Here is a 14,901-nt window from a genome sequence, read left to right as displayed (position 1 = left end):
TGAAACACAGACCTATATGGCCAGGGTGTACAAGCTATGTCATCTGACTACTGACAGTTTTGTATAAGGGGAATTGGAGGCTGATGCAGGCAAAGCTTTACTTTAAAATAAAGCAAGAAGTTGCAAATAAATGAGGCATAGTTGAATACAAGAGAGGTGGAAGCAAGTTTGAAAGGAAGACAGAAAGTAAATAATATGTTGAATTGATTGTGTTGTTGATCAGATTGATAAAAGGTTTTGATAAAGAAGAGCGTTGATTTAACTCCAAACAGCTTTTGTGACATGAAAAGCAGAAGTTGAAATTGTGCCGAAACCCGGGTTTGAACCAGGGACCTTTAGATCTTCAGTCTAACACTCTCCCAACTGAGCTATTTCGGCCTGCTGGTAGTTTGGGTCTTCATCCTTTCTTTTAAACTTCCCAAGAAAATAGATGCTCAACCTCATGCTAGAGCTATGTTTTAAGATTTCCTGTATCATTCATCAGTTAACGGGTGCAATAGGTAAATAGCATTTTTCGGATCCAGGTTAGGTAGCTTTTTTTTTTACTCTGAATGGACTAGCACCATATTACACAGAGGTATTTGGCCTGAGTAGGTAAGCTATGTCATCTGAATACTGAAATCTGTGTTCAAGGAGAAGTGGAAGCTGATGCAGACAAGAGTTTACTTTACAAAAAAGCATGACATAGGAAACATTTGTAGTCGAAGCTGAATGCAAGAGAGGTGGAAGCAAATTTAGAAGGAAGACAGAAAGACAATTCTATGTTGAATTGATCATGTTGTCGATCAGTTGATCAAATATTTTGATAAATAAAGAAAGAAAAACTTGAGCTGATACCAAGAAATACTTTGTGAGAAGCAAGAAACCTCTCAGACTTTTCCGAAACCCAGCATTGAACAAGGGACTTTTAGATTTTCAATCTAACACTCTCGCAACTGAGCTATTTCATCCAGCTGGCCATTTTGGCTTTCTGTTGTATTTTTGATAATTGTTAAAGATAAATGCAGACCCTGGTCATTCTATCTGCATGTGCAGTTATGTGTTAAATTGTCCAATATTATTCAGCAGCTAAATTGGTCTGATGGGTGAATTTCCTTTTTAGGAGCCAAGTTAGTTAGAAGATGTTTGTAAACTATGAATGGACTTATACTCAGACACACAGACCTATATGGCGAGGGTAGGCAAACTAGGTCATCTGACTACTAACAGTTTTGTATAAGGGGAACTCGAGGCTGATGCAGGCAAAGCTTTACTTTCAATTAAAGGAAGAATTGGCAAATAAAGCAGGTAAAGTTGAATACAAGAGAGGTGGAAGCAAGTTTGACAGAAAGACAGAATGTAAAAAATATGTTGAAATGGTTGTCTTATCGAATAGCTTGATGAAAGGTTTTGATCATTATAAACAACGTCAATATGAGTTGACTCCAAATAGCATTTGTGGCATGCAAAGCAGAAGTTCAAAATGTGCCTAAACCCGGGATTGAACCAGGGACCTGAAGTTCTTCAGTCTACTGCTCTCCCAACTGAGCTATTTCATCCAGCTGGCAATTTCGGCTTTCTGTTGTATTTTTTATAATTGTTAAAGATAAATGCAGAACCTGGTCACTCTATCTGCATGTGCAGTTATGTGTTAAATTGTCCAGTATTATTCAGTAGCTAAATTGGTCTGATGGGTGAATTTCCTTTTTAGGAGCCAAGTTAGTTAGATGATGTTTGTAAACTATGAATGGACTTATACTCAGAAACACAGACCTATATGGCGAGGGTCGGCAAGCTAGGTCATCTGACTACTAACAGTTTTGTATAAGGGGAACTGGAGGCTGATGCAGGCAAAGCTTTACTTTCAATTAAAGGAAGAATTGGGAAATAAAGGAGGCAAAGTTGAATACAAGAGAGGTGGAAGCAAGTTTGAAAGAAAGACAGAAAGTAAATAATATGTTGAATTAATTGTATTGTCGATTATCTTGATAAAAGGTTTTGATCATTATAAACAAAGTCAATATGAGTTGACTCAAAATAGTCTTTGTGGCATGCAAAGCAGAAGTTCAAAATGTGCCGAAACCCGGGATCGAACCAGGGACCTTTAGATCTTCACTCTAACGCTCTCCCAACTGAGCTATTTCGGCCTGCCAGCAGCTATCGTATTCAGCCTCTTTTTTTGAACAATCCCAGAACAGAGATGCAGAACCTGGATTTTCAATCTGAGGTTAGAGCTGTGTTTTAATGTGTCCTGCATTGTTCAGCAGCTAACTGGTGAAATGGGTGAGTAGCGTTTTTGGGATAAATGTTAGGTCGTTTTTCGTTTAAAACTCTGAGTGGACCAGCACTGTATTACACAGACGTATGTCGCCTGAGTAGGTAAGCTATGTCATCTCAATACTGACAACTTTGTTCAAGGAGAAGTGAAAGCTGATGCAGACAAGAGTTTACTTTGAAAAAAGTATAAAATGGGATAAATTCGTCATCAAAGCTGATGGCAAGAGAGGTGGAAGCAAGTTTAGAAGGAGGACAGAAAGACAACTTTTTGTTGAAGTTATCATGTTGTTGATCAGTTGATAAAATATTTTGAGAAATAAAGAAAAAAAAACTAGAGCTGATTTCAAGAAATATTTTGCAAGAATGTAGGATCCCCTCGCACTGTGCTGAAAGTCAGGATTGAATCAGGTACCTTAAGCTCTTCAGTCTAACGATCTCCCAACTGAGCTATTTCAGCCAAAAAGTCCCTGTGGCCTCCTGATGTATTATTAATAATTGTAGACGATACATACAGAACCTGGTCATTCTATTTTCGTTTATAGTTATGTGTTAAAGTGTCCAGTATCATTCAGCAGGTAACTTGGTCTGATGAGTGAATATCCTTTTTAGGGGACAAGGTAGGTAGAATTTTTTTTTCTAAACTCTGAATTGACTTATACTCTGAAACACAGACCTATATGGCCAGGGTGTACAAGCTATGTCATCTGACTACTGACAGTTTTGTGTAAGGGGAATTGGAGGCTGATGCAGGCAAAGCTTTACTTTAAAATAAAGCAAGAAGTTGCAAATAAATGAGGCATAGTTGAATACAAGAGAGGTGGAAGCAAGTTTGAAAGGAAGACAGAAAGTAAATAATATGTTGAATTGATTGTGTTGTTGATCAGATTGATAAAAGGTTTTGATAAAGAAGAGCGTTGATTTAACTCCAAACAGCTTTTGTGACATGAAAAGCAGAAGTTGAAATTGTGCCGAAACCCGGGATTGAAGCAGGGACCTTTAGATCTTCAGTCTAACGCTCTCCCAACTGAGCTATTTCGGCCTGCTGGTAGTTTGTGTCTTCATCCTTTCTTTTAAACTTCCCAAGAAAATAGATGCTCAACCTCATGCTAGAGCTATGTTTTAAGATGTCCTGTATTATTCATCAGTTAACGGGTGCAATAGGTAAATAGCATTTTTCGGATCCAGGTTAGGTAGCTTTTTTTTTTACTCTGAATGGACTAGCACCATATTACACAGAGGTATTTGGCCTGAGTAGGTAAGCTATGTCATCTGAATACTGAAATCTGTGTTCAAGGAGAAGTGGAAGCTGATGCAGACAAGAGTTTACTTTACAAAAAAGCATGAAATAGGAAACATTTGTAGTCGAAGCTGAATGCAAGAGAGGTGGAAGCAAATTTAGAAGGAAGATAGAAAGACAATTCTATGTTGAATTGATCATGTTGTCGATCAGTTGATCAAATATTTTGATAAATAAAGAAAGAAAAACTTGAGCTGATACCAAGAAATACTTTGTGAGAAGCAAGAAACCTCTCAGACTTTTACGAAACCCAGCATTGAACAAGGGACTTTTAGATTTTCAATCTAACACTCTCGCAACTGAGCTATTTCATCCAGCTGGCCATTTTGGCTTTCTGTTGTATTTTTGATAATTGTTAAAGATAAATGGAGACCCTGGTCATTCTATCTGCATGTGCAGTTATGTGTTAAATTGTCCAATATTATTCAGCAGCTAAATTGGTCTGATGGGTGAATTTCCTTTTTAGGAGCCAAGTTAGTTAGAAGATGTTTGTAAACTATGAATGGACTTATACTCAGACACACAGACCTATATGGCGAGGGTAGGCAAACTAGGTCATCTGACTACTAACAGTTTTGTATAAGGGGAACTCGAGGCTGATGCAGGCAAAGCTTTACTTTCAATTAAAGGAAGAATTGGCAAATAAAGCAGGTAAAGTTGAATACAAGAGAGGTGGAAGCAAGTTTGACAGAAAGACAGAATGTAAAAAATATGTTGAAATGGTTGTCTTATCGAATAGCTTGATGAAAGGTTTTGATCATTATAAACAACGTCAATATGAGTTGACTCCAAATAGCATTTGTGGCATGCAAAGCAGAAGTTCAAAATGTGCCTAAACCCGGGATTGAACCAGGGACCTTTAGATCTTCAGTCTACTGCTCTCCCAAATGAGCTATTTCATCCAGCTGGCAATTTCGGCTTTCTGTTGTATTTTTTATAATTGTTAAAGATAAATGCAGAACCTGGTCACTCTATCTGCATGTGCAGTTATGTGTTAAATTGTCCAGTATTATTCAGTAGCTAAATTGGTCTGATGGGTGAATTTCCTTTTTAGGAGCTGTTAGAGTCGGGGATCTCTGGTTGGCGCAAGGTTGCCCTTGAGTCAAGCAGGAACCCTCTCCTCCACGTCAGGGCGCAGGATAACCCCTCGTGAATGACCCTTGCTCACCCTCTAGGTGCGTGGCGTGAGCAGCCAAGGCGATTCCTCAGGCGTTGTTGGTTAAGCACTTACAATCATACACACAGTAAATACATCAATCCCCCCAGAAACGGACACCAGACTTGGATATATATAAAAATACGCTTTCTTTATGTAAAAATAAGGTATATATATCTCAGCAGACTTATCACAAGACCAATAACGTTTTCGCTAGGCCACCAGGTTGTAAAGCAGGCAAATGTTCTTGGTTCGTAGTTTCAAATGGATAGTTCGTAGTCTCTTTACTTGTAGTTCCAGTACTCACAGAGATCGGTTCCTGCGAACGGGGAAATAAGGCGTTGCGGGCCCCGAGCCCGATACTGGAACTTCTTTCGTGATGTGGAGAGTCGGCACAGGTCGGGGCGACTCTCAGCTTGGGAAGTGTTCTTGGGTCCTCAATCAGCAGGTGAGGGCACGTAGGCAGGCGCGGCCAGCGACCCTTTAGCACGGCGGTGCAGGAGGGTCTCCACAGCGGGGGCGGCGCGGCCTGAGATGTCCGGGGATAGCGAAGCGGGGTCACAGGGCACGGTCAGTGCAGCTGGGTGACCCGGCGTGGATCACAGTCGTCGGACGGCTTCCGGCAGGAGGGGTGATAGCGCGTTCAGCGCACTCCAATGGCAGGCGGTGACAGGGGTGCAGGCGGCCTGGCCCGGGGACAGAGAGCGGCTCCGGACGGAGCGGGGCTCTCACGGGATTGCGGCAGGCGAGCTCCTGAGTGTCACGGCCCTAGGAGGGGCGATGAGGGGCGCAGTCTCTTTTCCAGCGGGATGCCCACACGGCTCGAATTGGAGGATGAGCAAGAAGCACAGAGAACCCACTGTTCCTGGGGTTCAGTTCAGGGGGCAAGCTCAGATCAAGCCCTTGGAGAATGTTCAAGCACAAAGTAGCAAAGTCTTTTCAGTAAGTCTCTTCCTCTCCTTTCTCAGCAAGGCAAGCAGCAGGCCAGCTCCTCCAGCGTCTTCTTCTCCTTCTAGTCGGGCAGAGGTTCTTTGTGGTAAACAGGATTCTGATTTCTTAGGAGCCAGGCTCCTACTTTTATACCATGAGTCTTTTGTTCTTTAGCGCCAGGGGGCCTAGGCCTGGCTCAGTCCAGTTCTGGAGCACTTTGTTATGGTGACTCTGCTCTTTCCTTTCAGCAGCAGGGCAGAGACATCAGCCGCCCCACAGGGGGTGGCGCCGGCTTTGTGGTGGCAGAGCACAGGTCTATTCAAGAGTCAAGGTGTACTCCTCCCACCCATCCAGGTGTAATCTCTCTACCCACCACCTGGCAGCCAACCTGTCTCTGGGGATTCCCCCACCCTGCTCCTTACTGTTGCTAGGCAGAACACACACACACACACAGCAGAGGCGGACTGAGATGGTCAGGTCAGTAAATACTAACTTTCTAAAAGTAGTATTTACAAACCCAGGATATTAAAATAAACTTGACTACAAGAAGTATTTTATTATTCTGAGTTCAGGCATACCAAACTCGACACTCTACCATGCTCTCTGAGTCCACTGGGGTCACAGCGTTGGCGTGATCCCAGCAGCCCATTCTGGCCTATGGAGAGCAGGTAGCCTTCAATAGTGAAGAACGAAAATGGCTGTAATTCACTACTAAGACATGCCACACACATCAGGGCATGTCCTACCTTATGCCTACAATGCACCCTGCCCTTGGGCCTACCAGAGGGGTGGCTAATATGTAGGTAAGGGAAGGTTTAGGGACTGGCAAGTGGGGGCACTTGCGCAGTCAGCGCGACGGTCCCGGACCGCGCACAGGGTCTGCGGTGGCAGACCCTAGACACACTTTACAAGGCCGCTTCCGTGGGTGGCGCAACCAGCGCTGCAAGCCCACCAGCAGCATTGGCATTCACAAGCCCTGGCACCCCTGGTGCACTCTACTGGGGACTGACAGTGAATCCAATCAACCAATCATGAACATCAATTACAGGTACACTTTACTTAGGGAGCACTTGCACTGCGGCACGGATTAGCCGTGGCGCAGTGCCCTGAGCGGACAACACCAGCAAAACAGTCGAGGCACACCATCAAAAAGTGGAAGGGAAACTCACGCCAAGGTGCCAGGTCTAACACGTGTCCCCTCCAGCTGAAATGTGGGGAGAACTACCCTTGCCCAGGGGGTTCCTCGTCACTAAGGCGGAAATACCTGGACAGACCGTCAGCGTTGGCGTGATCTGTACCAGGACGGTGTTCCACCGTAAAGTCCATACCCTGTAGGGAGATGGACCACCTCAACAGCTTCGGGTTTTCACCCCTCATTTGCATCAACCATCTGAGGGGCCTGTGGTCCGTCTGAACCCGGAAGTGAGACCCAAACAAGTAGGGTCTTAGCTTCTTCAGCGCCCAGACCACAGCAAATGCTTCTCGCTCAATTGCACTCCACCTACTTTCCCGTGGAAGTAACCTCCTACTGATGAAGGCTACGGGTTGGTCCCAGCCCTCCTCAGTCATCTGTGAGAGAACAGCCCCTACACCATGCTCTGAAGCGTCTGTCTGTACTAGGAATTCCTTGGAGAAGTCAGGGGCCAGGAGCACGGGCGCCGTGCACATGGCAGTCTTCAGGGTGTCGAAAGCTTTCTGACAGGTGTCAGTCCAAATCACGTTCCTGGGCTGCTTCTTGGAAGTCAGCTCTGTCAAGGGGGCAACAATCGTTCCATAGCCCTTGACAAACCTCCTGTAGTACCCAGTGAGCCCCAGGAAGGCCCTCACTGCGGTCTGCGTCTTGGGGGGTTCCCAAGCCAGGATGGTCTCAATTTTGGGTTGCAAGGGTGCCACCTTGCCACTCCCCACTTGGTGTCCCAAGTACACCACGGAACCCTGCCCGATCTGGCACTTGCTTGCCTTGATCGTGAGGCCTGCTCGGCGCAGCGCCATCAACACTTCCCAGAGGTGGCGCAGGTGTTCAGGCCAGGTGGCACTGAACACTGCGATGTCATCCAGGTAGGCGGCACTGAACGCATCCAGCCCAACCAGTACCTGGTTGACCAACCTCTGAAAGGTGGCAGGGGCATTCTTCATCCCAAATGGCATGACTCGGAACTGGAAGTGCCCATCTGGTGTAGAGAATGCTGACCTCTCTTTGGCCCCATCGGTCAAGGCGATCTGCCAGTACCCAGACGTTAAATCAAACGTGCTGAGGAACCGGGCAGCCCCCAGCCGATCAATGAGCTCATCAGCTCTGGGGATGGGGTGCGCGTCAGTCTTCGTGACTGAATTGAGTCCTTTGTAGTCCACACAGAACCGGAGTTCAGGTGTGGCTCCCGGCGCAGCAGCTTTGGGGACCAAGACCACGGGGCTGGACCAAGGACTGCTGGAGGACTCAACCACCCCTAGCGCAAGCATTTTGGAGACCTCCTCCTTAATGCAAGCTCTGACCCTGTCGTCGGACGGCTTCCGGCAGGAGGGGTGATAGCGCGTTCAGCGCACTCCAATGGCAGGCGGTGACAGGGGTGCAGGCGGCCTGGCCCGGGGACAGAGAGCGGCTCCGGACGGAGCGGGGCTCTCACGGGATTGCGGCAGGCGAGCTCCTGAGTGTCACGGCCCTAGGAGGGGCGATGAGGGGCGCAGTCTCTTTTCCAGCGGGATGCCCACACGGCTCGAATTGGAGGATGAGCAAGAAGCACAGAGAACCCACTGTTCCTGGGGTTCAGTTCAGGGGGCAAGCTCAGATCAAGCCCTCGGAGAATGTTCAAGCACAAAGTAGCAAAGTCTTTTCAGTAAGTCTCTTCCTCTCCTTTCTCAGCAAGGCAAGCAGCAGGCCAGCTCCTCCAGCGTCTTCTTCTCCTTCTAGTCGGGCAGAGGTTCTTTGTGGTAAACAGGATTCTGATTTCTTAGGAGCCAGGCTCCTACTTTTATACCATGAGTCTTTTGTTCTTTAGCGCCAGGGGGCCTAGGCCTGGCTCAGTCCAGTTCTGGAGCACTTTGTTATGGTGACTCTGCTCTTTCCTTTCAGCAGCAGGGCAGAGACATCAGCCGCCCCACAGGGGGTGGCGCCGGCTTTGTGGTGGCAGAGCACAGGTCTATTCAAGAGTCAAGGTGTACTCCTCCCACCCATCCAGGTGTAATCTCTCTACCCACCACCTGGCAGCCAACCTGTCTCTGGGGATTCCCCCACCCTGCTCCTTACTGTTGCTAGGCAGAACACACACACACACACAGCAGAGGCGGACTGAGATGGTCAGGTCAGTAAATACTAACTTTCTAAAAGTAGTATTTACAAACCCAGGATATTAAAATAAACTTGACTACAAGAAGTATTTTATTATTCTGAGTTCAGGCATACCAAACTCGACACTCTACCATGCTCTCTGAGTCCACTGGGGTCACAGCGTTGGCGTGATCCCAGCAGCCCATTCTGGCCTATGGAGAGCAGGTAGCCTTCAATAGTGAAGAACGAAAATGGCTGTAATTCACTACTAAGACATGCCACACACATCAGGGCATGTCCTACCTTATGCCTACAATGCACCCTGCCCTTGGGCCTACCAGAGGGGTGGCTAATATGTAGGTAAGGGAAGGTTTAGGGACTGGCAAGTGGGGGCACTTGCGCAGTCAGCGCGACGGTCCCGGACCGCGCACAGGGTCTGCGGTGGCAGACCCTAGACACACTTTACAAGGCCGCTTCCGTGGGTGGCGCAACCAGCGCTGCAAGCCCACCAGCAGCATTGGCATTCACAAGCCCTGGCACCCCTGGTGCACTCTACTGGGGACTGACAGTGAATCCAATCAACCAATCATGAACATCAATTACAGGTACACTTTACTTAGGGAGCACTTGCACTGCGGCACGGATTAGCCGTGGCGCAGTGCCCTGAGCGGACAACACCAGCAAAACAGTCGAGGCACACCATCAAAAAGTGGAAGGGAAACTCACGCCAAGGTGCCAGGTCTAACACGTGTCCCCTCCAGCTGAAATGTGGGGAGAACTACCCTTGCCCAGGGGGTTCCTCGTCACTAAGGCGGAAATACCTGGACAGACCGTCAGCGTTGGCGTGATCTGTACCAGGACGGTGTTCCACCGTAAAGTCCATACCCTGTAGGGAGATGGACCACCTCAACAGCTTCGGGTTTTCACCCCTCATTTGCATCAACCATCTGAGGGGCCTGTGGTCCGTCTGAACCCGGAAGTGAGACCCAAACAAGTAGGGTCTTAGCTTCTTCAGCGCCCAGACCACAGCAAATGCTTCTCGCTCAATTGCACTCCACCTACTTTCCCGTGGAAGTAACCTCCTACTGATGAAGGCTACGGGTTGGTCCCAGCCCTCCTCAGTCATCTGTGAGAGAACAGCCCCTACACCATGCTCTGAAGCGTCTGTCTGTACTAGGAATTCCTTGGAGAAGTCAGGGGCCAGGAGCACGGGCGCCGTGCACATGGCAGTCTTCAGGGTGTCGAAAGCTTTCTGACAGGTGTCAGTCCAAATCACGTTCCTGGGCTGCTTCTTGGAAGTCAGCTCTGTCAAGGGGGCAACAATCGTTCCATAGCCCTTGACAAACCTCCTGTAGTACCCAGTGAGCCCCAGGAAGGCCCTCACTGCGGTCTGCGTCTTGGGGGGTTCCCAAGCCAGGATGGTCTCAATTTTGGGTTGCAAGGGTGCCACCTTGCCACTCCCCACTTGGTGTCCCAAGTACACCACGGAACCCTGCCCGATCTGGCACTTGCTTGCCTTGATCGTGAGGCCTGCTCGGCGCAGCGCCATCAACACTTCCCAGAGGTGGCGCAGGTGTTCAGGCCAGGTGGCACTGAACACTGCGATGTCATCCAGGTAGGCGGCACTGAACGCATCCAGCCCAACCAGTACCTGGTTGACCAACCTCTGAAAGGTGGCAGGGGCATTCTTCATCCCAAATGGCATGACTCGGAACTGGAAGTGCCCATCTGGTGTAGAGAATGCTGACCTCTCTTTGGCCCCATCGGTCAAGGCGATCTGCCAGTACCCAGACGTTAAATCAAACGTGCTGAGGAACCGGGCAGCCCCCAGCCGATCAATGAGCTCATCAGCTCTGGGGATGGGGTGCGCGTCAGTCTTCGTGACTGAATTGAGTCCTTTGTAGTCCACACAGAACCGGAGTTCAGGTGTGGCTCCCGGCGCAGCAGCTTTGGGGACCAAGACCACGGGGCTGGACCAAGGACTGCTGGAGGACTCAACCACCCCTAGCGCAAGCATTTTGGAGACCTCCTCCTTAATGCAAGCTCTGACCCTGTCAGTTACCCTGTAAGCCTTGTGCTTTACAGGTAAGCTGTCTCCTGTGTCCACATCATGGACGCACCAATCTGTGACACCAGGAACCAGGGAGAATCGGTCGGAAAACTGTCCCAGCAAGTGGCGGCAGTCTTCCTGTTGTTCGGGCGTCAGGGTGGGTGAGAGGTTAACTCCATCCACTGACCCATCTTTCTCAGAGGACACTAAGAGGTCAGGAAGAGGCTCGGTCTCCTCTTCTATTCCATCATCAGTGGCCAGCAGCATGCCCACTTCGGTCCTCTCTAAGTGGGGCTTAAGGCGCTTAACATGTAGGACCCTCAAAGGGTTCCTGGGAGTCTGCATGTCCACCAAGTAGGTGATAGGACTTTTGCGCTCCACAACCTCGAATGGACCTGTCCACTTATCCTGAAGTGCACACGGCTCCACTGGGGCCAAGACCCACACCTTTTGTCCAGGTTGAAGCTCTACCAGAGTGGCATTCCGGTCGTACCACCGCTTCATCTCCTCCTGGCTGGCTTCCAGATTTGCCTCAGCAAGTTGCCTGAAACGCCGAGTCTGGTTTCGGAAGGCCAGCATGTAACTATATACATTCTGGGGAGGTTTCCTGGGAGATTGCTCCCAGCCTTCCTTCACCAAACTCAGAGGTCCTCTTACCGGGTGACCATACAGAAGCTCAAAGGGGCTGAACCCTAGAGACTTCTGTGGCACCTCTCGGTAAGCGAAGAGCAGGCATGGCAAGAGGACGTCCCACTTACGCCTCATTGGACCGTCCAGGCCCATGATCATGCCTTTGAGGGTTCGGTTGAATCTCTCAACCAACCCATTTCCTTGGGGGTGGTAAGGAGTGGTGAACTTGTAAGTTACCCCACACTCCTTCCACAGGGATTTCATATATGTGGATATGAAATTGGTCCCCCTGTCGCTCACCACCTCTAGAGGGAATCCCACTCGGGAGAAAATCCCCATCAGTGCCCGTCCCACCACGGGGGCCGTCACTGTCCTCAGAGGGATGGCTTCAGGGTACCGGGTGGCATGGTCCACCAAGACCAGGATGAACCTGTTGCCCAGGGCTGTCTTGGGGTCCAGAGGCCCCACAATATCAATACCCACTCGTTGGAATGGCGTACCGACCACAGGGAAAGGTTGCAGAGGAGCCTTATGCTTCCCTCCGCTCTTACCACTTGCCTGGCAAGTCTGACAGGTTCGGCAGTAGGAATCTGAATTCTTGTGCATTTGGGGCCAGTAAAAGTGGGTGACAAGCCTGTCATAGGTCTTGTCCATCCCCAAATGTCCTGCTAACGGCACATCGTGAGCCAGCCCCAGTAGGAAGGTTCTGAACTTCTGGGGTACCACCAGCACACGGGCTGACCCAGGTTCAGCAGCCTTAGGCTCGGAATACAGGAGGTCACTCTCCCAGTACACGTAGTGTGTTTTGGCCTGAACACCGTTGGCCTGGTCTGCAGCCTGTTGCCGCATACCCACGAGAGAAGGGCATTCTTTCTGCTCCCTGCAGAATTCCTCCCTGGAGGGACCTCCTTCTTGCTGCCAATGGGTCAGCTCAGGCAAGTCTCCCAGTTCGGCAATCTGTTCCCCGGTAGGCTCCAGAGCATCCCCCTCAGGGTCTACTTCCTCCTGGGCCGTGGGAACTTCGGGGGCCGGTCTCCCGCGCCTCCTGCGCCTTCTCCCTAAGGCCGGTTCCTGGACCTCTCCCTCAGGCTCCAGGACCCTCTCAACACCCCTACTGGCTGCCATGGACCGGGTGGTCACGCACGCCCAGTCGGGTAGACCCACCATCCGCAGATGCGTGGTCTTCTCCACCTTTTCCCAAGGGGAACTCTCCAGGTCGTTCCCTAGCAGACAGTCTACAGGCATGTCAGTTCTCACAGCGACTTGTAGAGTACCAGAGACCTCCCCCCACTCAAAGGGAACTTGAGCCATTGGACAACGACTCTCTACGTTGTCAGCATTGACAACCCTACAGTAGGCATTGGGTACAATTTGCTCTTGAGACACCAGGTGTTGCCTCACCGAGGTCACGCTTCCTGTATCTCTAAGAGCCTCAACCTTCTTTCCATTGATGGTCACCACCTGCCCATATTTCTTAGTGTTAGAGGGCAGGTAGGTTACAGGGACCATCTCACTGTCTCCTAGCGAGACTAGGGTCATCTGCCCGGGACCCCCACCCTCCTGGACTGCTACCTCCTCCCCAAAGTTAACACTAGCTACTTGCCGGGGTGGAGCACCAGTGGGTGCGGTCTTACCAAACAGGCGACACTTAGGATCAGAGGCAATGTGACCCGGGTCACCACACTTATAACAATTGAAGGGCCCCTTTGGAACAGGTCTACCTGTCGGGGCCCCGTTCTGCTGCGGGGGTGGGGGAGGCTGAGAACCCTTCTGCTGGTTCCCTTGGGAATTACTTTGGGGGCCTTTTTGGAACCCCTTCTGTTTACCCTTGTCCCCCCCACTCTTCTGCTGGGGACCCTGCCCACCTTTGGCGGAGTCTCCCACTTGACCCTTGTGGACCCTGGTGCTGAGCCAGCGGTCCGCCTCCTCAGCAAGCTTCCTCGGGTTGGACAGCTTGCTATCTATCAGGTGCTGGCGTAGCTCAGGAAAACATTGACTGGACAAGTGCTCCCATGCAATTAAATCAAGCAGCCCTTGATAATCATTCACTTTGCTACCCTTCACCCAACCATCCAGCGCTCTGCAGAAAAAGGTCACATATTCCACATACGTACTCTCAGGGATCTTCTTCGTCTCCCTGAACCGCTGCCTATATAGCTCCGGAGTTAACCCATACCTGGTCATTAAAGCTTCCTTCATATGGGGGTATGAGGTTTGGAGATCTAAGGGTAAATCTAACAGTGTGTCACGCCCTTCAGCAAGGAACCTTCCCCACAACCCCGCTCCCCAGTCCGTCTCAGGGACCCGGTGTGAGGACATGGCCACCTCGTAGGCCCTAAACCACTGCCCTATGTCATCCTTTCTGAAATACTCCTTTACTACATCTTTGGGGATGTACACCTTGGACTCTACCTGCGCTGGTGGAGTGCTGCCACCAGAAGGAGCGGTGTCCAAACTTTTCGCCTTCAGCTCCAACTCCTTCAATCTGATATCATGATCCATTTGGCGTTGTTGTGCCTCCAGGGCCAACTTCTGCTTTTCCATTTCCATTTGTCCTGCCAACTTTGCCATCTCCATTGCATGCGCCCTGTCGGCTGCCCTGTCTGCCAGCTCCTCTGGCGACCGGACTCTGCTGGGCTCCTCAAGGTTGTCGGGTGGAACGATGTCCCCCGCATTCCGTGGGTCTCGTGACTCCTTCCAGGCTCTCAGCGCCTTGGCGTACTGGGTTCTCCTCTTGAATCCAGCATGGGGGACTCGGAATTTTACACTGTAGCCTTTCAATTGCTCCATCGAGTAGCCTTCCAGTCTCTCCCAATCCACCTCATCTATTCCAGAAATCACAGAGAGTGCTCTTCCAGCGGAGTGCGAGCCAGGCATGGTTGCAGTAATGGCAGATGTCTCAACAAAGTTCAACAATTACAAACCTGTGGCTGCGTTATTTGGTCTGCTCTCACTATCTGGTGATTAATAATTCACTGTATGAAAATTACAAGTGCAAATCCGAAATCCCAACCGCTGCCAACAATGTTAGAGTCGGGGATCTCTGGTTGGCGCAAGGTTGCCCTTGAGTCAAGCAGGAACCCTCTCCTCCACGTCAGGGCGCAGGATAACCCCTCGCGAATGACCCTTGCTCACCCTCTAGGTGCGTGGCGTGAGCAGCCAAGGCGATTCCTCAGGCGTTGTTGGTTAAGCACTTACAATCATACACACAGTAAATACATCAATCCCCCCAGAAACGGACACCAGACTTGGATATATATAAAAATACGCTTTCTTTATGTAAAAATAAGGTATATATATCTCAGCAGACTTATCAC

At 49.7% G+C, this 14,901-nt stretch overlaps 1 non-coding gene across 1 annotated transcript; it reads right to left on the bottom strand.

The window, feature by feature from the left end:
• Positions 1-305: 305 nt before the first annotated feature.
• TRNAF-GAA (transfer RNA phenylalanine (anticodon GAA)) lies at positions 306-378 on the bottom strand. The gene has a single exon. It is a non-coding gene; the product is annotated as a tRNA-Phe (tRNA).
• Positions 379-14,901: the final 14,523 nt, after the last annotated feature.

This window comes from Triturus cristatus, chromosome 8 (assembly GCF_964204655.1).
Source record: "Triturus cristatus chromosome 8, aTriCri1.1, whole genome shotgun sequence".
Classification (NCBI taxonomy): domain Eukaryota; kingdom Metazoa; phylum Chordata; class Amphibia; order Caudata; family Salamandridae; genus Triturus; species Triturus cristatus.
This window is presented reverse-complemented; position numbering and strand designations above follow the sequence as displayed.